A 23,731-nucleotide genomic window follows, 5' to 3' on the forward strand; every position below is an offset into this window, starting at 1 on the left:
GGCACAAATTATTGACATAATGAAGTGTCAGTGAGACTACTGCTACTTCTGTATGAAGAATGAGTTTGGTAAGAATATAAATAAAAGTCAGAGCTCTGCAATTGCTCAAGGAAAATGAAATGGTGGCTAAGATACAATGGTAACAATAAATATGAAGAATGATATATATATTTTCTAACTATATTTGAATGTAGAATCAACAGAACTTGGTGATGGGCTGAGCAGCAGACGATTGAATGAGAAGAGGTGAGAAGTATTTTTCTACATTTCTAGCCTGAGCAGCTAAGTGAATGGTGGTGCAACTTATTAAGATGGGGAATATTGGGGAAGGAACAGATTTCTGAAGCTTATTATGAAATCATATTTTGATTAATATAAATCACACTGAAATATTAATACAAATAAACCATACTTCTTAGAAGTAGTTTACAACTGTATGGCTCTCTTCCCATCAATAACACATTCCCTAAGAAACAGTGGAGTCATTACTGGGAAGTACAAGGGAAACAACATAACAATGTAGATTTTGTATCAATTCCGAAATGTCAATTCCCTGAGGTTTCATTGTGTTCTATAGCACCTGTATAAGATAAGAAGAACAAAATTCCACATGGTTCTAGATACTCTGTATGAATGTCTTAGCACAGAGCCTATTATTGGTACTTTGGATAACTTTTATGCAAAACATCCCTATTCATTTGATCACTCATTCAACTGTACTTATTTTTGTACCTACAATGTCCCAGAGACTATCCTAAAAATCTAGAGGACACAGTTTTGAACATGACAGAAAAGGTCCCTGAGCTTTTCATGAAGTTTACAGTCTTGTCAAGGTAAAAAGACAATAAACTAGTCTAACTAACTAAGATAATTTCCGATAGTGCTTAATATATAAAAATAAAATGGGAATGTCATAGCGAGTGCCAGGTGTGTTGGGGAGTGCAACGTTTGATAGGGCAGATGTGGAAGGCCTCCTCGAGGAGCGGGCAAGCAAGTTGCAAACTGAGGAGCTATTATGTGAAGACCTCCAGGATCTTTCCAGAGAAGGTGGAAAGAAAACTCAACTGCCCAATGTGGGAACAAACTTAGAGTATCCAAGAAGCAAAGGAAAACCAGGTTATGCTGAAGCATAAGTAAGTGACAGGGTGGGGAGCAGGAAATGAAATTAGAGAAGTAGATTGGAAGTGTCTTGGAAGCCATGAAAAGAACTTAGTCGTTCAAAAAACCCTGGAAAGAGATTGAAAAATTTAAGCAGCTGAGTGACATGATCTCATTTATTTTATCAAAAGATCATTTTTGCTGGTATGGAATAAGGATTTCAAATGAGATAGGTAAAGCAGAGGGTAGCGATTTAGGAGGACCTGGAAGTCGGCAGAAACAACATGATTGGGACTTGGACTAAAGTGGTAGTAATGGAGATGGAGAGACAAAGGATGTAAAATACATTTCGGAGGTAAATCCAAAGAGTGTTGCTGATAGCTTGGTTCTGGAGGTAATAGAAAGGGTAACTCTCCAACTTTTAAGTTGAAGAGCAGGAGGGGATAAAGTTCAATAATATATGGAAGTACAATAAGAAATAAAAGTCAGTGAAAAAGAACTCTTTTGCAAAAAGAAACCAAATGTTCTCCTGTGGAGATGTCAAGGATGTTATTAGGCTCTGTATGCAGATGAAGAAAAGCAGTTTGAGTTGAAGTTATAAATCTAAGAGTTTTCAATGGATAGATATTAATTAGAAATATGGGACTGAATGGAATCACAATTACTAAAAGGAGAAAGAACAGGGCCCAGGACCAAGCCTGGGGCCCTAACATCCAGAGGTCTAGCAGAAGAGGATAGTCCAACAAAGACCATATACATTTTCTAGCCCCTTGATACAGAACTTGGTGACACACACACACACACACGCATGTTATTTATATCAGTTATGTACATATGGTCTTTCCATAAGGTATCCAGACATACAATCTGAAAAATAGAAACACTTATTGAAGAAGAGACAAGATACAATAAACATAGTACGCAGGACAATTATGCCTTGGTTCCCTCAAAGCAGGCACCTTGGGACCTCACACAGTTCTCCCAATTGCCATCAGCTGCCCCGTCATATTTTTCTGATTTTCATCAAAGGTCTGAAATCTCTTTCCTTTCTTTCAAAGATGATTTTAGTTTTCAGAAAAGTCAGAAGTCACAGAGTGCCAAATCCAGTCTCCAGTGAGGCTGAGCCACCTGGGTGATGTGATGTTTCACTAAAAACCTCTGCACTAGATGTGATGCATGAGTGGGCACATTGTCATGATGAAACTGCTAATCACCAGTGGCCCATAGCTGCGGCCCTCTGAATCAACTGAATAGTTTCCACAGAGAAATGTTCAAGCTGAACACAATGTTTGGTGCAGATTTTTGCTCTACTCACCCAGTCATTTTGAATGCGATGGCCGCACTGTACACATGCTCACTCAACGTCTACAGCCCCCACTGACTAGTACAGTGAAGTTGTCATTGTTCACCCATGTACATTCCAGTCCACTCTCCTTGGCTGCCAGGTTACATCAATGTCACACAAACCATTCTTGTTTTATTAACAATGGCTGGACTTTTTCCAGACTAATCTTGTATATTTATTTTTTACTTAATCTCTTCAACTACTTTCATACAGTGCCCTTATCTTCCTCCCCTTTGATGGCTGTCAGTCTGTTCCATATATCTCTGACTCTTATTTCTATTTTGTTCATCAGTTTATTTTGTTCATTTGAGATCATATGTTATTTGTCTTTTTCTGACTGGCATATTTCATTTAGCATAATAATCTCCAGATCCATCCATGCTGTCACAAAAAGTAAAATTCCCTTTTACACCTGAATAGTATTCAATTGTGTAAATGTACCACAGCTTTTTTATGTGCTCATCTACCAATGGACATCTGGGCTGTTTTCATATCTTGGCTATTATAAATAATGCTTCCAGTGAACACAGTGGTGCATATATTCTTTCAAATTAGTGTTTCAGATCTCTTCAGATATATTCCCAGAAGTGCAAATGATGGGTCCATATTTAATTTTTGAGAAAATTTCATACTGTTTTCCACAGTGGCTGTACCAGTCTGCATTCCCACCAACAGCACACTAGGGTTCCCTTTTCTCCACATCCTTGCCAGCACTTGTTTGTTGATGCATTGATGATGACCATTCTGACAGGCGTGAAGTGATTTATCATTGTGGTTGTAACTTACATCTCTCTGATGATTAGTGATTCTGAGCATCCTCTCATAGTCTATGGGCATCTGTACATCCTCCTTGGAGAAGTGTCTATTCAGATCCTTTGCCCATTTTTTAATTACATTGTTTGTCTTTCTGGTGTTGAGTTGTGTAAGTTCTTCATATATTTTGGAAATTAATTTCTTATCAGATCTATCATTGGAAAATATGTTCTCCAATGCAGTGGGTTGCCTTTTCATTTTGATACTGGTTTTCTTAACTATGCAAAAGCTTTTTACTTTGACGTAGTCTCATTTGTCTCACTTTCCTTTGTTTCCTTTGCCCAATGAGATAAATCAGCAAAAATATTGCTACAAGAGATGTCTATCATTATACAGTCTGTTTTTTTCTTCTAGAATTTTTATAGTTTTGCAACTTACATTTAAGTCTTTTATTCATTTTTAAGTTTATTGCTTTTTTTTTACTTTTAAACATTTTATTTATTATTTTTATTATTAACACTATTACGGTTGTCCCCATTCCCCACGCCCCGTCTTTGCCCACTTCCATCCAACCCCCACTCCCCTCCCTCTGATAATCACCACACTGTTGTCTGTATGGTGTAAGTTGGTGGTCTGGTTTCATTTTCTTTGCACATACCTGTCCAATTTTCCCAACACCACTTATTGAAGAGACTCTCTTTACTCCATTGTATATTATTACCTCCTTGATCAAATATTAATTGACCATAAGGATGTGGGTTGATTTCTGGGATCTCTATATTATTTCACTGACATATATGCAAGTTCTTATGCCAGTACCAGGCTGTTTTAATCACAATGGCCTTGTAGTACAATTTGATATGAAGCATTGTAATACCTCCAACTCTGTTCTTTTTTTTTTAATATTACTGGGGCTGTTTAGGGTGTTTTGGGTTCTATATGACTTTATGGAATATTGTTCTAGATCTGTGAAATATGTCATTGGTATTTTAATGGGAATTGCATTGAATCTATACATCACTTTGGGTAGTATGGACAGTTCAATGTTTATTATTCCTATCAATGAACACGGTATATGCTTTCACTTCTTTGTATCTTCTTCAGTTTCTTTCTTCAGTGTCTTATACTTTTCCGAGTACAGATATTTTACATCGTTGGTCCTCAACAGAAGTAACTATTTCAATAGTTGAAAATTATGAACATGTCCACTAATTTTAATATGACTTTCTTTTAAGAGTAATGTCTAAACTTAGTGGCACTATTTTCACTATTAAATTTATTGCAACCAAAAAAATATTTCTACCTTACGGAGTATTCTTAATTTGCCTTCTTCCTCCTTGTAAATAAGGGATGATCACCCCTTCATGTAGAGTTGCGTACGAAGTATCTCTTTTTAGGTTACTAAAACTCACATAGAATGGTCTTATCCCTCTACATCCTTAACTCATTTTCCTCTTCAGCTTTGTGTAAAAATAGCAAGGAGGACACACCTGCCCATGGAAGTGCTTTTGAGAGCAGATTTTTATCAGGGTTGACAAAGAAAGTATCATCATGAGAAAAGATCATTCTCATGTTAGAGACTCTCAGGCATGGTTGTTGCAGCTTTCTGGATTACTCTGAGAAGTAGAAGGGAAGGTCAGCTCTAGCTGGAAATAATTTTCTGTTTTTGTTTTTATTGTTGTTGCTCATTTAGTTACTAATTAATAACCAGAGAACTACCCCTGAGTTTTTGTGATAGAGGGAAATTTTTTACCTGCTAAAACTTCCTAACATGAACAAATGTGTGCATGTGTGTGCATGTGTGTGTGCATGTGTGTGTGCATGTGTGTGTGTGTCTGTACATGGATATATTTCCCTTCCCTATTGATGTTGGTCTTATAAGGATGACTTTTTGCTATGCAGTATGATTGTCTTTCTCAAGATTATGAGCACTTCGTGGTTTTGTTTATTTGCATTTTTGGCATTCTTAAATTACAGAAAGTAACTTGAGGATTTAAAATATTGCTTTATCCAATGCTAAAAAGAAAATAGGGCATGGGTGCCATTGAAATTAGACATAAAGGAGGCACAGGTGTAGAATAGCAGTACTTTCATTTAAGTTTTAAACTATTTTTTGAGAAGTGAGTTGTGATTTAGAAAGTGATAGTACTGAAAGTTTAGCTTTAAGCCAGTCTCATTTTGCAGAAATCTGAAGTCTTTGTCCTCTGGAGAAAAACAGAGGCAGACACCTAAAAAGCTGAAATAGTAACTGGGTACATGGAGTAAAGTGAATATTACTATAAATTTTAAAGATTGTGAAATGGAGCCAATTTAAAAAACATTTGCGTGTTCAGTGATCTTATTAAAATGCAGACTCACACACAGTGTGCTGTAATTATATGCATTTAAACACCAACTTTGTTTTACTTTGAGTTTGTTAGTCTCATTTACAAAAAGGTTTAAAACATAAGATGCTATATTTTTTCTTAGTAATTATTTATGTCTCTGTATTAGAATGTTTGTTATTGGTTAGCACTTATTCTCTTATGTATACCTAAGACATACACATTCTTTGGGGACATAATGCTTTATAAATCTAAGATATAAATATGTACCTATTATTAATGTACAGCTGCCAGTGTATATTTATGATACATGATAGTTTATTTTGCTCTTTTAGAGTGATTGATTTCTGTCTCCATGCGGCTTTTATGGTTAGATTGAGGGATGATTTTCTCTCTGAGATATCAGTAGAAACATTTCTTGCTGCCCGAGGCAGTCAAATGCCTCATCTGATCCCATATTTAAACTACTTCCCCTCGTAAGTGTCTAATTTTGTCACCTGGTAATAAAAAGAGAAAGCTACAAAAGGACTCTTTGCAAAAATAGTACTATTTTTACTGAGACAGTGCTGCAACTCTGTCAATTAGGCCTTTCAAGGTAGATGAAAACGTTCATTTGCAAATTAAGTAACTCAGCAAATTTCAGCAGGACTCAGCAAAACTCAGAATGCCATTTCCTAAAAATACAGCCACCTTCTTGTCAGACACAGACAATCAGATACTCTCTGTGACATTTAGTGGCTCCCCAGCTATTGAAAACCATTCAAGTCAAAGATAAAGCAACACTCTTAACTATGGGAAGATCAAAGAAGATATCAAATTACCCAAAAGTGTGAAAATCATGAAATAATTTCAATTAATATGAGAAAAAAGTTGATAGATATGATAAGTTAATTTGAATTGGTAACTGTTTTCACTTTACATTTCAAGGTTTAGCTCTGATTTCCTTGTTGCTAAATGATAAGCTTCTTAATAAAATAACAGGAATATTTGTTGTCTGGATTAATATGATATCAATAGTTTAAACACAGTGTGATGATTTAGTATAAAACCAGATAGCCACTTAAAGTAACATTGTGGAATTACCTTAAAAAATCTATTTTTAAAGTTTTGTACTTTTGAAATTATTGCCTTTTAATTAATCCCTTCAAAATATATTTCTGTTTCAAAGAAAAAAATATGAAAATATTTATAGTCATAATCTGACAAACCACCACCTAATATGCTCTGTCCCTTTGTTTTCCCCATACTGTTATCACTAGGGTACCGACACCTGCTCCCGGGTCTTTCCTAACCTTCTGTCACTATTATATCTTCTGGAATTGGGGGGCCCCGTTTCATAGATTCCCTTATTTCTGCTTGATCCATGTTTGCTTCAAATGGGAAATGATCTTTTCCTCCATGGGATGTTTGTGTCCTTGACAAAAGCACAGGTGAAGGCATCAGCAGCCACCTCTGTCCCCGTGGAGGCTGCCGGGGCGATTGGCTGCTCCTTTCCCCTCTGTTCTCACCAAATGACTCTGGCTTGAAAGCTGCTACTTTTGCTTGTGCAGCTTGACCCTGCAGCTCTCTGCAGAGAATTGAACTGTCAGCCTTTGGAATAACAGAATAATTTAGGTGATGAGGTTTTATTTTTAGTTTTTCTTTTAGGAGGATCATACTGAAAAACATACTACTTTTTTTGTAGAGATAAGCCCCAAATTCTATAACAAAAGCAAGAACAGTGCCTCTTTTAAAATAGCATTCATGAATAAAAAGAGTTCATGTAATAAATTTGAGATAGAAGTATTTTTCAGAAACATTAATGGGCACCAAGATAATGAAGCTTTCTGGGGAGCAGAATATGGAGAGAAATAGGTCTTTTTTGATTCTGGAAAGATAGTGAAAGAAAATTACTTATAAAATTAAGAATTATTATTTTTATTAGAGAGATAAGAAAATAAGATACTGGATTGAAGGTTACTGAATAGCATTACTTTAAGAAAATGTTTCTTTTTACTGTAAGATCTAGAAAAAGACCCAAAAGTGGTAATTTGTTACAAATGTCCTCCAGATTCTCCCAGACTACCATTATGAGGTGACCAGGTTAGCTTCCAGGTGGTTGATTTAATTTGTCCAGCTATGCCAGCTGTTTTGGAAGCTAAAAATAACAAGCCTAGCAGAGTGAATTTAAGAGACAAAAGACTCAGTGAGACTGACTGGGAATTCAAAGTAGTAGTCAACTCTTCAAATATTTAGAAAGAGCCAATAAATAGTGCATTCAATGCCTAGTTTGCATGGCAGATTCAGTGCAGATACAAGCTAAGCAGCTGGTTCTGGCTCTTTGCCTTCTTAAAAGTGAAGTGACCCAGGTGATACTTCTCTTGTGATTCCAATAAGCTGTCAAAAAAGAAAAAAAAAAAAAAAAAAAGCAGTGCACTTTTTTGAGGGATGAAGTGTAGATTTAGAGATTCCAGATACTACTAAATTTTGTTATCCCTGCCTCCTGATTTGAGGTCCACAGTCAACTCTCATACATAAATCAAAAAAAAAATCATTAGAAATACCTCAAACTCTCCATTACTGTTAGTGTAACAGGGTAGCACATGTTCAGTCAGAACTGATGTATGCATGGTATCAAATTTCTTCTTTCTGTACTAAAAATGTGCTCTTTCATTGCTTTCAGGTAATTAAGTGAAACAACATTTATGCTTTATTCTGTATAAGGAGCAGAAATAAAATATGTGATATTTCTGTATTACATATGTATATTTTAGGAAAAGTCAAAATGGAAAGTAATAGACATATTACATATTAATTCATTTCATCAGCAAACTCTTACTGAGTTTCTACTCCACCAGGAATGATTCTCAGTGCGAGAGATACAGCAATGAACAAACCAGACAGACCCCTGCCCTCCTCTAACCTAAATTCCACAAACGGTTTTCTTCCTTATTTACATTTCATATTTATTATGACCGGTCAGCATAGATTTGCTCTTTTTACAACATGTTTTCACATAATGTATCTAATTAAGTATTCAAAGCAAATTGGGAAAGCCATGATTATACTTATATAAAAAGAGGCCAGCTTGGTGGTCAAGTTCCCTCACAAACCAGTGGTAGCATTGACCACAGACTTCAGATCCTCCAACTTACAGTGACCGGAACTTTCCACTGCTTCTACAACCCTTGTTTTAACATTCTCTCTTCTTCTCACAGTGTAACACAGCCTACCCTTCCCAGACAGAATGATGAAATCGAATTTCTTTTTGCTTTGCCATACTAAAAGTACAAAAAGTATAATTATATCCATCCCAATTGATGGATTTAGGTAAATCTATGCATTTCAGAAGAGAAATAAAAACAAAATTAGTTGTATTAATAAAGCAATCTCACATGTCTGGCAGTAACTTACATCTGATATGGATTTTTATAAAAATTTTGTTCTGGCTTTTTAGAGGTCTAGAGACCACAAGAATGTTGTGTTAACCACATAGGCAGTTTAAGCTAGATTTTTATTTTTCTGCTCTTGTTAGTTTACTACTAGCATAATGTAAATTATTTTTAAAAATTTTTTAAACATTATACAATACTAATTTTTTTTTCTTTGTTTAAAAGTGACTTTTACCTGCTGGCCTCAAGCAAAATTAGTGGGGAGATATTGTTCACCTCTGGAACTTTCTCATTGTATTATTTAAATTATCTTTGGTATTTAGTGAACATTACTCTTTAAAATTTTCAGAGTCTCTACAACGACACTAAAGTTCCACGATAATTGCTCCCCTCTGTATCTACAGTGACAATTAAAATGCCTGGCACATATGTGCTCAGTAAATGTTTGATAACTGAGTAAACCATAGCCTAACGTTCAAATGATTTTCCTTTGTGAAATTCTCTCCGTCTCACCCTACCCTCTCGAACGATGCTTTCTTTTTTATATACTGAGATATAATTTATATATCATAAAATTCACCATTTTAAAATATAAAATTTAGTAATTTCTAGTATATATATATATTTTAATGTACAACCACCACCATCTTTAATTCCAGAATATATTCACCCCCTCCCCCTCAAAAGAAACCCTAACCCATTCATAGTCACTCCCCATTCTCCCCTCCCTCTGGCTCCAGACTACCATTAATCTACTTTCTGTCTCTATAGATTTGCCTGTTCTGGACATTTCATATACATAGACTCAGACAATATGTGGCCTTTTATTCTTCTGGCTCATTTCACTTAGCATAATGTTTTCAAGATTTGTTATTATTTTAGCTTGTATCAATATTTCATTCCTTTCTAAGGCTGAATAGTATTTCACTGTGTGAATAAACCATATTTCCTTTATCCATTCATTAGTTGATGGGAATTGTATCCATTCATCAGCTGATTTTCATTGGGTTGTTTCTACTTTGGGACTATTATGAATAATGCTGATGTTGAAAATTTGTGAACAAGACATTTTATCTTGGGAAGATGCCTCACTGTGGAATTGATGGGTCATATGATAACTCTGCTTAATGTTTTAAGGAACTGATTTTCCACAGTACCTGTGGTGTTTTGCATTCCCATCAGTAATGTATAAAGATGCCTTAATTTCCACATCCTCATCAGACTTCTAAAATAATTTGTTTTTAATATATACCCTTTACTGTGGGGATGAAGTGATATCTCATGGTAGTTCTGATTTACATTTCCTTGGTGATTAGTGATGTGGAAAATCTTTTCATGTGTTTATTGCCCATTTGTATATCTTACTTGAAAAAAATGCCTATTCAAATAGTTTGCAATTTTTAATTGGGTTGTCTTTTTATTGTTGAGTTGTGTTATTTAATATTCTGGATACTAGAATTTTATCAGATATATGATTTGCAAATATTTTCTCCCATTTTAAAGTTTGTCTTTTCGCTTTATAACATCCTTTGATATGCAAAAGATTTTACTTGTTATGATGTCCAGTTTATTGATTTTTTCTTTGAAGGCTTGTACTTTTGGTGTCCAATTTAAAGAACCATTGCCTAGTCCAAGGTCACTAAGATTTACACCTATATTTTCCTCTAAGAGTTTTACAGTTTAACTTATATTTATGCCTTTCATCTATTTTGAATTTATTTTTGCATATGTTATGGGGTAAGAGTTCAAATTCATTCTTTAACATGTGTTTATCCAATTGTTCCATCACTATTTGTGGCATTAAAATATATTTTTCTAATGTCTTTAAAGCTTTTCTCTCTGTATCTGTGAAAATAGGATTTCCCCAAGTGTGGCTCTTCATAATTTAAGGCAGTAGTGTAGGTGAACATTTTGTTATTATTTTAATAGTTGTGTATTTATTTTAGAAAAGTATTTCATATTTTGACCCTTATTTCTTTTTTACAGTAAAACAATAATTATTTCTATAAGAACAATATTTAAAGAAAAATGTTATGAAATCCATAATATGGGAGGTACTTGGATTTTCAAAAATAATGCCTGTAAGGCAGGAATAAGAAAAATATGGAAAATGCTGTTTGGTAGGTTTTAACTGAATAATCTTTAGATTATTTAGGACTCACATTTTTCTTCCTTTTAACCATTCTCTTCCTTTCCTTTTTCCTTCTCTTTTTGAGAGATAACTACAAATAACTTTTATTATCTTGTGCATATGTATAGTTACTTACCACTTACCAGGATTCACACTTGAAATAGAGCTACGACAATTAAAAATTACATGTTTGTTATTTTGATGAGTTATAGCATTATACAGACACTCAGATTTTGACACTTTAGTTTTGTAAAATTAATTTTGAATCTGTATATTCCTTCCTTTCCCTTTCTTTTCCTTCCCTTCTCTTCTAATGTACTAAGAAATCTGGAATATTAATATATAGAAAAGAAATAACTTCTCCGTTATTTCTAATTATCTTGAGAGGCAATGAGAAGAACAATGTCTTTTGAGTTTAAATCCTGAGACTTTCCACTAATTATTAAATCTTTCTCAGCTTTGTTTTTCTCATAAAACAGAAGCCATAAAATCAACCTCACAGAATTGTTCTGAAAATTAATTGAGATATACTTATAATGCTTAGTCATGTAGTGGACTACCCAACAAATACAGCCATTATTAATTTTGTTTTATATCATGTTATATTATCATAATCAATGATATTAAACCAAAATTTTGGCAAAAATTAAAGTGTTTAAAAATCCAAATACGATGAAAAACATTGGGTATTCTGTTGGCTATTAACTGGCTCCCTCTGGAGCTAGCTTAAGACTTTTGGATAGAATGTGAACTCCTAACCAGTGTTGAGAATGTATGGAGATTAGAAGTGTGCTTGTGGCTCTCAAATATTCTGTTTTGTCATTTTCATATCAAACATGATCTTAATTAAATCTGTTGGTAATATAGATTTTTATTTTTAATAATCAGAAAATCCTTAGGTAAATAAAATGGAAGAGTCATAATTCTTGACTAATGTGTTTCCCAAAAAACCTTCTGGGTTTTGCACGTTTTATTTAATGTAATGAATGTATATTATGCAGGATTTGTAATTATATTTCTATAGAAGAATTCAAAAATACCTTGTAAGCCATGATCTTCTGAGCATAGAGAAAGAAATTGTAGATATTAGTTTTTAACTAGAATGTGATTTGTTATATATACTCTTTGGGTGATATAAAATCCTCTGGTGTAATTTTCAAAAATTTTGATCTGGTACACAGCAAGTAATCCATTTTATATTGCTAGCTAGCACACAAACATTTTTAAGAACAACACCAAAACTCTACCTTTGTCATGTGTTATGTCCTCTAAAATTTTTTGATCTGTTCTATTTTATCTATTTCATAAACCAACGTCACTAAATTGGACCCATAACCCACTAAAATGTTGCAACACATAATTAGATAAACACTTCATTTCAGAAAGTAAACACTTCACTTCTGACTTCCTTCCAGAGACAGACCAAGGAGTTGTTTGAAACACCTCAAAAAAATCTGAATATTTATTAACTTTTTAAGTATTTTTCCTTTTTATGTCAGCTTATTCTCTGATAACATGCCCCTCCTCCTTTAACATTGAGTAAAGGCAGTCCACATACTTTTGTTCAAAATGAGGGTAGAAACGCACCTGAGTGCATCATAGAATTGTATTGTAATCCCTTTAAATAGTGAAAGATAATTCCACTGAATCTATATTATACCCTTTCATTGTTTCCTTCGTGATGTCTATTAATTTTTTTACATTTGATAAGGCTTGCATTTCATATGAAGTTCTTAACAAGTGATTTATATTGAATGCCATGTTTTAAATGTAAAAGAAAAAGAGTTATCACAATGAAAAGGAAGCATGTCAAATAAAAGAGCAGATGGACAGGGCTTGATTGATGTTCAGAAGTTCTTTTTGCTGTGAACTCTCGTCAGCCTAGAAATCATAAAACAAAAAGGAGGCTTGGTTCAGCTCACACGCCCTTAGGGGATGTATGAAAAAGGATTTAAAATTCTGATAGAGTAACTTCAAAAATGTAGCAGCTGAAATAATTTATTTCACTATAGAGCAACCAACTGAACTTTCACGTTGAAATTATTCCTTTTGAACTTGCTGGCGGTGGCAGGAAGGCTCAGTGGTGCCTGCGCTTGGTACTAAAGATGCCAGACAGCACGTCTCTGCGTTCCTGTCATGAACCAAAGAGCAGCGGCTGCTCCGATCCTTCCTTTACTTTCTCATTGATCATTTCCTGAATATTGGGCAAAAACATCCCAGAGCCCAGGATTTCAATAACAGGGTAAAGAAGAAAGAAGCTGAGGGTAATGGCGAGGTTATCCTTTTCCTCTTTAGGAAAAGTTTTCAAAGGTTAGTTTTGGGCATTGTGCGAAAGCAACAGAAACAATACTGGACTACTCGGTGCTTGGGCGTCCTAATCCATAATGACTAGCACACTCTGCTAGCTAGAATTGTGACACTTGATCTGGATGGACCTTCTGATCACCTTAGAAGAAGAAATAGAAAAGTAGTGAACCACGCAGGAGCCACTGCTAGCTGTCGAAACATGGATTTCTTTTCATTCTCTCTGCTCTCTATCAAGCACCATGAGCAGCTCCAAGTACCATCGAGATGATGACTACCAAGGAAAAAGAAACTGTCACCTGTACACAACGTTTCCCAACCTGACCCCATCTATGAGAGTTGTATGTTTAGTCTTGGATAACCAAGAATATACCAAATAATGATAATGAGGAGGCCATTACTATAAAATGAATTTCCATTGTACTCATCAAAAGACACAACACATTTGATAGCGTATTTAAGTATATGTACAAGATTATATGGCCTATAATATATCCACTCTGCAAAAATATTTACACATGGGAGTTCCCAGACACTTTGCAATCATCCCCTGATCATAGTGCTCCATAACTCACAGGCTGGAAAATATTGCTCAAAATTTTTAAAGATTACTATTTCAATCAGATGATGAAAATAAAGCCAAAGGGTCCTTGAATTAATCTTTTAAATAGTTAGAAACTGAACAATAAAAATAAAGGAAATGTGAATAAAGAAAAATGTATTGCCTATTTGCCTTTATTGATAGCCATACTTTGGGATGACTGGAAAAAGCTCAGAAGGATGGAAATGTATACGTTGTTTTAAATGAAAATTTTTCTGGAATCTGCAGATTTTATGATTTTTGGATTAGATCAGAAAATATGCTATAGCTATGAATTTTATTTATAAATTTAATAATTTCCTGTGCTAGTTACTTAAGTACATGATCTTTTATTAATATGAAAAACCACTAGATAATTGGAACCAAAACAAAAGACATAATGACAACAACACAAACAAGTTTTTACATATACTCCCAGCAAAGGTGAAATAATTAGAATTACAAAGTACATTTTCAATTTATGGTATTAAAATTTTAGCTTTTTCCTTTTTAATTTAAGGAGGAAATGTTTTCATTCTAAAAAAGAAAAAATGTTTCATGATCAGATACAGAACTTCCAACCTGGAAAATTCTATTCTGGGGTAGAGATTAACATTGAATCATTTCATGGTTTATAGTTAATTAACATTTATCTAATGTTGCATAGTCAAATAAAAAGTGATCTCTAGTTAACAAGCTTTTTCAACTGAGGGTAATTTTTGCCCCCCACTGAGGATCAGCTAGATTGCATTATAATTAAAATAAGATTTAAGGTCATATTTTAAAAAGCATTTATTTTTCAAGATGATTACGTTTGTGAGTGCAGTTACCTCTGAAGTCTCCGAAATTCAGACAGAAGAATAAATTTGCTGGTGAGGAAAGTTGTGAGCCTTGATTCATATCCCAACTCTGCTACTATTGTTATGGAACCAAGTAGGGGTTCAGCTGCCTGCCACCACCAGTAGGCAAATTCCAGAGGCAGAGGTTGGTGAGAAAGGAAAGAGGTCTTTATTCAAATGCTGCACAGTCTGGGAGAACTGCAGATTCTTGTCTCAAAGCTCATCCTCTCCCGGAAACCGAATGGAAAACCCAGCCACCCTCTGCCAGAGCAAAACCAAAGGCACAGTTCAGAATTCAAAGTACAAGAATGGAGTCGCTCAGAAGGCCATCAAGACGCAACAAGCAGGAAAAAATAAGTTTATTGAAGGAATCAGCAGGCAGGGAGGGAGCCATGCCGCGAGTGGCTCCGACTCTGAACTCCTAGGGAAGGAGGAGGTTACTTTATAGGGGGAAGAAAAAAGGAACTATTGGTTTAGTCATCGCCTGGTTATCTCGCAGCTGCAAGCATGAAGGGCCAATCAGGGCCAAACGCAGCTCGGCTTGACGCACAGCGCTATCACGGGCGCGGGGAGGGCATGGGAACTGAGGTTGTCACAAAGGACTGTCCCACGGGAACTGCAGGTAGTGCTGAGTGGTCATGCAGGCACCTCAGCTTTTTCTCCCAGCCACTGTCAGGGCTCAGGCTCCCTCCTGAACCTGGGTGTGGGCTGGCTGCTATTGGCCACATGGCTTTCACAACCAGAAGGTCCTGCAAACACATGGGCCAGCACGTTTGTGAGGCGGGCTAGAGCCTGTCCCTTGTTTCCCTTGGGCTTATGTTAGTTTCTCATGTGGAATGGCTTTCGCTGTGCTCCAAGAGGGTTTGTCCCCGACTACCAATCCCTTCTTTTCCCCAGGCTAGACTGACAGTTTTCAACATCTGGTACCTCCCTCTGATGTCAATCTGACCTCTGTGGCACATGTGCCTGCCTTCCCCTATCCCAACCCCAATCAGGTTCTAGAAGGAGGTAGGAGGGCTTTTCCCTCTATCTAATTATCTTACTCACCCTGTGTGTGCTTACTGCAATACTTCCTCCTGTTGCCATCTTGACTCAGTCAGGGCAGGGGATCTGCCCCCAGGAGCAGGACACAAGGGCGGGGCCAGAGCATTGGAAAGGCAGGAACTAGCTTAGGGGACAATGCAGCCCCTCCCAATGCCTTGGGCAGTTTGCAATCTCCTCCTGGCCCCTCCTGTTCCTTGTGGTCAGGCCAGTCTGTCAGTATCACTATTAGCTCTGTGATCTTGACCAATTTATTTAACTAATCTGAGACTCAACTCCCTTAACTGTGAAAGAATGTGTACTTAGCTTGCAGGGTTGTAAAGAAAGTTCTATATGATTATCTAAGTCTCTGTCATGCTATATGACAGAACAGGTAAGATTCTAGAGAGTCCCAGATTGTCACACACATGAGTTCTCTTCACACCTTTGGGACCCACCTCTTTTGAATGGCAACTGTATACAAGGTTGTAAAATTTACATCCCTCTGAATGTCATAGCATTCCAGCCAGGGTTTCTTTCTTAACATTATCCAGACTAGAGTATTGATTTTTTTTCAGGCATATTCCAACTCACAATACTATTTCCACTGGAAAAATAAAGTATTTCATTTATACTAAGCATAAAGCAAGATGGGTGAAGGCAAAAGGAAGTATTCCATAGGCTTTACATGCAAAAAGAAAAAGAAAAAAAAAAATCAAAGAGTTTAGGACACAAATAACTTAGATGTGATACGTGTAGGTCTCTCCACAAGATGGCACTAATTCTCCCTCCCTCCCTCCCTCCCTCCCTCCCTCCTTTCTCTGTCTCTCTCTCTGTCTCTCTCTCTCTCTCTCTCTCTCTCTCTCTCTCTCTCCTTCTTCTCTTCTCTCTCTTCAACTGACAGACATAAATTTTTGTTTTTTCTCCCATAGTCATAGAACAAATATATTTTGGGTTTATGTGTCAAAAGTAGCTGTTTCAAGTGTTAAACTACATCCTATTATGTTTCTTATTCTTGGTAGTAATTAATGTAATTTTATGTCTAAGGCTCCATTTGGTTGTGAACACACTACTAAGTCATAAGAGGATACTTCCCCTCACTCCCACTCCCAAATGTAATGAAACTCATATTAACCTAAAGTTTTTCTACTAAAATCTCACTTTTTTAAAACTGTAAAACACAGTTGAGTAGTAAAAAGAACCAAAATGTTCCCCACTTTGTTTTTGTCATCATTATTTTAAATTTTAAGTGAACTTACCTTTCCATTTGAAAAAAGGAATCTCTATGTTACTTTCACTTGGACATGAGTCAAAAACTTATTTACTTCCAAAGAGCCTTGGGTCTTGTTACTCTTTCGTGATGTGAAATGTCACAACTATATTCTTGTACCTTAAGTTAACTTCAACTGACGTCTATAAGTTATTTACTTTTTCTTAAAAAGGAAAAAAAGCTAATTCATTAAATAAGTTTTAAGATCAGATGCAAAGAAATATTATGTTACTTATTAAATCATTTGAGAAAAAAATGTTAGGCTATCAGTTCCACAAGAAATAGGCTTTGAATGGTAAGTAAGTAAGTAAATAAATAAAAGGAATTTAATTGACCATTTCATACTTATGTCTTTAGCATTTGTATCAGATTATATTTCTTAGTTACCAATTTTCTTTCAAAAGCCTTAGAAGGTATGGAGTAAATGTGGGCAAAATTATAGCTTATTTTATCTGTTAATGGGAGATAATGCTCCTTTACTGAAAAACTCTTATTGTAGTTTCCACTGTCTAGACATTCTCCTGGTAGACTTTAGAGTAGTTTATGGTTTCCATAGGACAGATTGCTGCAGTTTATAGTAAAATCTCTCATGCCTTGATTATAACAACTATTATTATGGGGTCATTGCCTCACTCTTTAGGATACAACATTCTATTGGAAGTTAATATTACAGAATACTTGCCACCCCGTAGTGAAAGTGACACTTTGAAAGAAAGTAGAGACATCCCAAGAGGATTCTAAGAAGAGAAATACATTATTACAGAGAGAAAACTAAGACTTGTATCAGAATGCTCACATGAAAAACAAAACTAAAGCTTGAATGATGTTAATAAAAATAATAGCTACTGCTATAATAACTCATTTTGGGCTAGACAATAAACACTTTATTTTATTAACTCATTTACACTACCAACATTTCTAATGACCAAAATCATTATCCTCCTTATGAACAGAAAGGATGGCTGAGAACCAGAAAGGTTAAGTGGCTTGGATTCAGAGGTAGGATTTAAAGCCCCTTGTGTCTTGTTCCAAAGCTTATGCCTGTAACCATTACACTTTTCTGCCTTCTTGACTTGTAGAGGGTAGAATTGGACCACTGGCTTCAAACATAAACAGTATCTTTATATGAGTGTAAAGTAGATCAGTTATTCAATTCTTTCAAATGTTAAGGCCATTGAAACAATACATAAATACATTTTCTTTATTTTCTTCTTTCTTTTTTTCTTTTTCTTTCTTCTTTTTTTTTCTTGTTTCACCTGTGAATCCCACAACTTTTATTTTTTAATTAAATATATTGAGGTGTCATTGGTTAATAAGATCATATATGTTTCAAGTGTACATTTCTATGATACAGGGTTTATATATTGTATTGTGTGCCCACCACCCAAATAAATTTTCTTCTAACTCAGAAGTGATTTCGAGTGGATGCATGGGAAAAAGTTCTTTTTTTTTTTTTTTTTTTTTGCTTAATTTTATTTTTAATGAATTTCTTGTTAACAAAGATAAATCTCGGGAAAAAGTTCTTGATTCTCAGGGTGTGGAAACAGTGAAAGAATCGCAACAGGGGCTATGTGGGCTCTGAGTCAGAAGTCTCTAAGAAGCAAGTTGTCACAGTTGTATAGGTCAATCTTCCAAAGAAAGTATCTCCTTTTACAAATTTTTACTATGTTTGTACAGATATCTCCTTTTAGAGATTTTTATTATGATTAGAAACACCTTTGTGTGGAAGACATTTCATACACATTGAACTCAGTCAGCATTGTTCAACATTCACCTCTCATCTGTGTTAGAATAAAGCCCTGGACCTTCACGTAGTTGGCATTTCTTCATAGGATAACTTTTCTCTTTGGTCACTTTTACATATTGTCATTAAACTAAACACATAATAGTCTAATTTAACTTGTAATAGCTACGTGGAAGTGTCTCCTGCTGCTATGCCTTAGTTTATCTAGCTATCATATACAAGGTGTGGCAAAAGTAGGTTTGGATTTTTCATATGGAAAATAATGCAATAATTAATAACTAATAATACAGTACTCACATCTTTAAACCTACTTTTTATTCCCCAACTTTTTGCTATTTTGAGTGAGCATCTTGTGTTTTACGGGGGAGGGGAAGGGTGAGTTAAAGAGCTAGCGGTTAGTTTCTTTGAAGTCAAGTTCCTATTAATATATATTTTTAACTCTTGTTAAGTATTTACAGAGATACTTTTAGAGGAAACAAAGAACTTTTTAATGACTTTAGCAATGTATAAATTGTATATCCCAAACTCAAATTCTGAAAATGTAAGCTTTTCTTAGTTTTTCCAAACTGGTAAAATTAGTGAGTGTGGCTGACCAGGGGTCTGAGTGACCACAGAGGGCAGTGGGGACAGCAAGAAGTCACAGGGCATGGGCCCCATCTGAAGGGGCCACAGTCTCTTCTCAGCTCTGCCTGGATGGTGCCTTGTGAAAAATGAGGTTTCAGTGTTGGTATAGAACTTGCCATTTTTATGGAGAATCTAGAAACCTAGATTATATGAAATCTCACAACTTTTAAGCATTGACAAGACATTTAAAAGTGTTTTTAAAAACTGTGTAAGGAGGGAAAAAAAATGCAGCTGACCTGATCCAGCCATGGACAGGCCATGACCTTTGAGGTTTTTATTCTAATTCTCCAAAGTCCCACATTGAACATGATCATTATAAAATTTTATTTTCCATGCCAGTAGGTATGCAATGATGCCTTTGTGTTATTTTAGTTATCACTTTTAATTGTTTCTAAGGCTGTGTTTTCCTTCCTTATGATACTTCCCTATCTCTTTATTCATGTGAAATTGGTTTGTCTTCTTTATTTGTGAGTGGCAGTCCAGATACTGATTTGCATAACACATCAGTTCTTTATACACACACAAATGTGTGTGTGTGTGTGTGTGTGTGTGATAGGATGTTTTTAATCAGATATATTCATTGCATGGTCTCATTATAGTTCAGATGCTTTGGTTTTACATATCTGTGCTCATCCATCTTGCCTCTGATAAGATCCTAATATACTCCATTCCTTCAGTATCAGGAATTGATCTCTTCTCAATAGCTGGAGAGGAACTGTTGTTTTTCCTCCAGTTTTCCCTAAAAAGTTTATCTGTGACTCATCTGGAATTAATATAGTGTGTGGTATGATGAATAACTCTAATATAATTTTTCCTATACTGCTATCACATTGGCTCAATACTATTTATTAAATAGTAATTTATTTCTGTTGTTGGAGATTCTTGTAATTATTTAAATATATTTTACCATCCTCAATTGTATTTTATCAGTCTGTTTTTATGTGGTTTTGAGTGGTTTCTTAATATGTAATTATTACTTTATGATTTTAATCTGGTAGAATAAATTATGTATAGAGATGTCAAATTTCTTTGTTATTTAAACAAGGTGATTTCTTCATGTCCTCTAATGTTTCCTTTGGCCAAAAAAAAGTGCGTTAACTTCTAAAACTAACTAATATGTTCAAAAATAATTAAATGTTATCAGTTATGAATGAAGGATACATTATTTAGGATAATACATTATGCCTGGTGAGTTGTGTCAGCTATTGCAACTGCGTGATTGACAGTTTTCACTGAATCATTTTATGAGTCCTTGAAATTAGGAAATGAAACAGACAGTCTCTAACTTGCCATAGAATGCTGAAGTTCTACAGCTAGTTTTTTATTTGTTTCTCTGAAATAACTATAATCATTTAGAAGACCCCAATGTCTGACAGCATATGTCCTTTGTGATGTGAAGACACTCTCAGACATGTCTTGTCTGGGGGACCTACCCTAATTGCCACCGCCAGACCCCGTGCCCAAATCTACAGGCTCTCCTGACTCTTCCTCTTTGCTCCCTGACACCCTGGTCGTGCCTTGGAACAACAAGGTAGAAGAATAATTTATTAAATGAACTCAGTCCCTGCGAGGCCTGGAGTGACCTTCACTATGACAATATTAGCCCCTGTGTGGAGGAGATAAGAGAAAGTTTCGAAACTGGGAAAGTTGGAGGTTCTGGCATCATAAGAATATGCCTGAGCTACTTTCAAGAGGCAGTTTTATCCTGGCCGTGGCTCAAATGTTTGAGATTGGAGTGAAAGCTAAAATGAGAACCAAAGTACCTGATAACTGTAATGACAAGTTGAGCATATGTGGATTATTTAAATTCTCTTCTTAGTCCAGGATGAACAGCAGGACCTGTATGTACATACGGAATTAGAAGCTTAGACTATTTTCAGTCTCTATCCAGAAAACCACAGAGAATACCCTGAAGTTAAAAACTGAAAGCCGTTATGTCTTCACACTGTAATTTATTGTTCACTGCCAGTGATAAACTAGTTATTCTTGTTATGAGTGTGCTGTGCTAAGACTCTGAGAACTGTATTTATCTAGACAATGATAATATATACCATATAAATAGAAATAAAAATTTCCCATCGAGCATGTTTTCTACTTACGTCTTGAAAAAGAACATTCGGTAAATATATCTAAAATGAAGGTAGGGATATTTTACAACTGTAAACCATCCTTGCATAGCAGGGATGTAGTCCATTAATTCTCAGAGCTCGAGGCAAGGCTGACAATTCATAAGTGGTAAATCCAGAGAGTTATGAAGATATTAAATCTCACATCTGGTGAGAAAATGTGTTATTTCACTGGGTTGATTGATGGACACTTTCCCATTACAGTCCAATTTGGAGAATTGCACTGTTAATTACTAGGGTTTTAGCAAAGCTCTGTAGTTCAATTCCAATTACTTTAGTTGTGAAAAACAGAACAGCTGGATAGTAAAATTGCCTGGAGTTGTGCCCCAGGGAGAGCACAACCAGCCACCCTCCCTCTGCCATTCCTGACTTGGGTTTCGTGCAGAACTATTAGTGAAGACAAGGACCGCCAGCCAGTATATGAGATCTCCTTGCCATGCCCTTATTTCTGGCTCAGGAGCACATCCTCGGCTTACTTAGGCTCAGGTGATAGCAGCGCCATCATAAGCGCTCCCTCCCCCTTTGAATACTCATTTGCCCCTCACAGGGGAGAGTTGAGAAAAGTAAATCTCATCACATCTTGATCACTGAATGCAATGTGATCACTTCCTTGTTTTAGGACCTGAGCTTTAAATTTTCCCCTCAGAGATTTCTTTGCTGTCACATTGACCGTTCAGGACTGTTTTAGAGCAATTAATGTCTCCACACACAATTTCTTTGTCTCTGGCTAAATATAAAAAGATAACTCCAGTTGTGGTTTGAAAATTGACTAACTGTAATGCAACTGGATTATTCAGCGCCCATTCCCACCCACATCTGCCCCAGCTCACTGACTGCTGCAATCAGACACACATTAGATGTTTCCTTTGGTTAATATATTGATAATATAGGCTCCAGGGGGCTCTGTCTTACTTGGATAACTGAATATATAAGGGCTTTCTTTGGTAGTTTTCATAGAGAGAGATCTGATCAGATCACTGGAGAGAAGTAGGGAGGGGCCGTAGGAGGAGTTTGCTGAAGCAATGGAAAGCAGTCCAGGACAGGACAGGACTGGCTGAGAAGCTGAATGCCTCAGGGGTGCATGGAAACAAAAAGAAGGGCTTTCTGGCTCCTGAGTGAGCTCTCTCTGCCCTTGGTCTCTTCCTTCTGGAGAATGCCTGGGTGATTATGCTGCAGCTGCCTGCATTTCCCAATGGACAGTATTTTGGAAGGGAAGGCACAGCCTAGGATCGGGCTGGCCTGCAAAGGGTGGCAGGTTTATTCTGTGGGTGTCCTAGAAGGAACAGGCTCTGAGGCAGAAGCCTGCCATTGTTCCAAAATTGTGTAACTTTTGTATATTAGCTTGTTTTAGTTTGTAGACTAACCCTATAGAAATAAGGTAACTAAAAACTTATATGGGGGATGATAGAACCTAGGTATTAGAGTTTAGCTTTAATTGATAGGTTTAAGTGATTAAAGTTGTGTCTTGATTGGCTTAAGTGACTGTTTTTGAATAAGTGCTCCTTTCCTTTATCACCAAATTTTGCCTCTGGTATTTTGCCTAGAGGGTGGCAGTGGGCAGCGGGACCCCAGTTGCTGTTCAGTAACAATCTCAGGATTTAGGACCCATAATAAAATTAATGTATGGCAAGTTGACAAAATCCCAAGGGGGACAGAGCTGGGGAAGAGTTTCAAGGAAAAATCCTTGTGAGAAGAAGGAAAGTTCAGTTATGCAGATGGGAATTTAGAGAAAACAGTGTCTTGCCTTTCTAGAATCCTTTCTTATTATTCAATATATTTTTGGATGTTGTAAATTCAGAGTAACCATTTTTAGTGTCTTTTCAAATCAATACTCTTGAAATATGTGTTCAGCACATTTGAAAGGATAAACTGAGGCAGGAATTGGAGGCTGCAAGAGAAGGGGCCTTTTCTCTTTAGCAGTTGTCTGAGTAATCAGGCCCTAGACCTGCATAATATTCAGCTAAAAAATACCATCCCAAACTGCTATTACTCTAGGGGATATGCTTTTTGCAAGCCTTCTCTCCCTGAAATGCTTATCAATAGGTTGATTATATATTTATGTGGTCTGTGCCTTGTCCACACAATTGTTATTTTTAGGAGAAGATGGAATTTATTATATATAGGGTACAAAGTAAAATCCATCCAGAGCTCCCCTTATTCCTACAAGCTTTCCCACCCAAAACCTCCTAAAATCATTTCATA

The 23,731-nt window shown here is 35.9% G+C and overlaps 1 pseudogene; it reads left to right on the forward strand.

Moving 5' to 3' along the window:
• LOC150020843 (uncharacterized) overlaps nucleotides 1-23,731 on the forward strand; it is a 557,669-nt pseudogene that overhangs the window by 218,089 nt on the left and 315,849 nt on the right.

This window comes from Furipterus horrens, unplaced genomic scaffold, assembly GCF_987537825.1.
Source record: "Furipterus horrens unplaced genomic scaffold, mFurHor1.1.pri manual_scaffold_1, whole genome shotgun sequence".
Classification (NCBI taxonomy): Eukaryota; Metazoa; Chordata; class Mammalia; order Chiroptera; family Furipteridae; genus Furipterus; species Furipterus horrens.